At 28.2% G+C, this 2,500-nt stretch overlaps 1 protein-coding gene across 1 annotated transcript in view; it reads left to right on the top strand.

Annotated features, from left to right (window-relative positions):
* LOC119598258 (beta-1,4-N-acetylgalactosaminyltransferase bre-4-like) overlaps nucleotides 1-2,500 on the top strand; it is an 11,660-nt gene that overhangs the window by 275 nt on the left and 8,885 nt on the right. The window lies entirely within an intron of this gene.

The raw sequence follows: 2,500 nt of genomic DNA, 5'->3' as shown, positions 1-2,500 counted from the left end.
TGGAAATGGGAAGTGTTTTTATTTTTATATGGGATGACTGTTTCATTTTTTTATGTGTTTGTAGGATTTTTATTGTTGATAGTTCGGCTAGGTATTCCAGTGGTAAAGTGGTAATTGTTAATGGTCTTCGTGTCTGATAAAGGTGGAAGCAAAGTTGAAAGGAACCAGAGCAAGTAGTTACGTAGAAGGAAAATGTGAATATGTAATAAGAGTGGTTTCATTTGATTTTTTATTTATTATTATTATTATTATAATAATAATAATAATAATAATAATAATAATAATAATAATAATAATAATAATAATAATAATAATAATAATTATTATTATTATTATTATCATTATTATTATTATCATTATTATTATTATTATTATTATTATTATTATTATTATTATTATTATTATTTTTATTATCATTATTATTATTATTATTATTATTATTATTATTATTATTATTATTATTATTATGATTATTATTATTATTATTATTTTGAGCCACGGACCCCTTCAAGAATCTAATGATAGGTATATTCACATAAACACAACCTTGCGATGTTTCTTTTTTCCCATTTACTTTGTTTATTTATTTTACTGTTTACATATCTGCATTTACTATTTTATTATAATCTCCATCACCATCATCGTCATCACCACCACCACCACCACCATCATCATCATCATCATCATCATCATCATCATCATCATCATCTTCATCATCATCATCATAATAATAATATTTATAATTATTATTGTTATTATCATTATTGTTATTATTATTATTATCAATATTATTATTATTATTATCATTATTATTATTATTATTATTATTATTATTATTATTATTATTATTATTATAATGATTATCATCAATATTATTGTTTCGTTTTATCGTTATTATTATGTTTATTATTCATTTACTTATCATCATCATCATCATCATCAATCATTATCATTATTATTATTATTATTATTATTATTATTATCATTATTATTAATATTATTATTATTATTATTATTATTATTATTATTATTATTATTATTATTACCATCGTTATTATTATTATTTTCTTTTTACCAAAGAGTTATTGTCAGTGATATGCTTTCATGAAGAGAGAAATGCACAAGCAACAGCTCCTCATTTTGCACGGAATTATGCACATTAACAATAACTCTCCATTAAATATGAGAATAAGTGAGTGTACGTGTAAAAGAACAAGAAATTAAAAAGAAAAAGGGAAAACACACAACGAAAGAAAACGGAGCCGGGCGCACACCTAGGTCCTAATATCAAAAGTGAGATAGTCCGCGATATGTATTATTATTCTAACACTCGTATTTCACCAAGATTATTCCCGCGAACTTCTCTCATCAAGTGTAAAATATAGAGTCTTTATCTCTGAAGCTGCTTGAGAAACTGCAGCACAAAGTTTTGATTATATTATGAGTTAGAGACTCTTATCCTTTCATGTTTAAGGTGGAATCTTTTTAATATTTCGAAGATTAGGATCTTGGAATCTGTTCAAAATCGCGTTGGGCATGACTATTTTATTATTATTATTTCATCTAGATATGTTTCTCGAGGCAATTACACGCAGACTAGTTCATGTTCGGAAGTGTTTACATGTGTATGAGTGTGTTTTAATTGCTCATTAGACGTCTATAAATATCGCATGAAAGAGCAGTGAAATAAGAGTAATATCTTAATTAGCTGTTACGAAAATACACACAAGTAATTACATACATTTACGGCAGTAGGGTAGATTACGTGTCCTGAATGTTTATATTTATGTCAAAATATAGAAAGGAGATAAACAGATAGCTGAGGACATCTATTACACATATAAACACAAACACACACACGCACACACACACACACACACACACACACACACACACACACACACACACACACACACACACACACACACACACAAACACACACACACACACATATAGAGAGAGAGCGAAAGGGAGAGAGAGAAAGAGATTAAGTCAACCCCCCTTCCCCCGTGAATGCAGGGAAGCACATTTTCAACAACACTGGACAGACTTACAAATGCTTTATTGTAGGTTCTCAGAAACCGGAGTCCTTTCATCAGGAAAATGTTTTTCTGACAACAGCGTTCATTGTAAAGAGAGTAAGAAAATGTTGCAAAGAGATGAAAAAGTGGGTCTTTCTCAGTTTTAATCTATTTTTATTGCTATTGTTACTACTACCACTAGTAGCAGTACTAGTAATCTTAATGCTAACAACAACAACAATAACAATAATAATAATAATATATAATTTCAAAATATATAATTTTACCGTAGTAAAAAAAATCTAAATCATTTCCTACCAGACCTTATTTCCGCGAAGAATCACATTGCTGAATAAACCCTTTAGTTGGATCCCTGACCCATGATTGGATCCAAGTTACCAACGAAACACACGAAAAATAGACTTCTAGGCCATGGGCAGTGCACCCATAAATCTTCATCGCAATCAGTCTGTAAGTTT

The sequence above is a fragment of the Penaeus monodon genome, chromosome 41 (genome assembly GCF_015228065.2).
Source record: "Penaeus monodon isolate SGIC_2016 chromosome 41, NSTDA_Pmon_1, whole genome shotgun sequence".
Lineage (NCBI taxonomy): Eukaryota > Metazoa > Arthropoda > Malacostraca > Decapoda > Penaeidae > Penaeus > Penaeus monodon.
The sequence above is the reverse complement of the archived record's forward strand: the minus strand, read 5'-3'. Positions and strand labels throughout refer to the sequence as shown.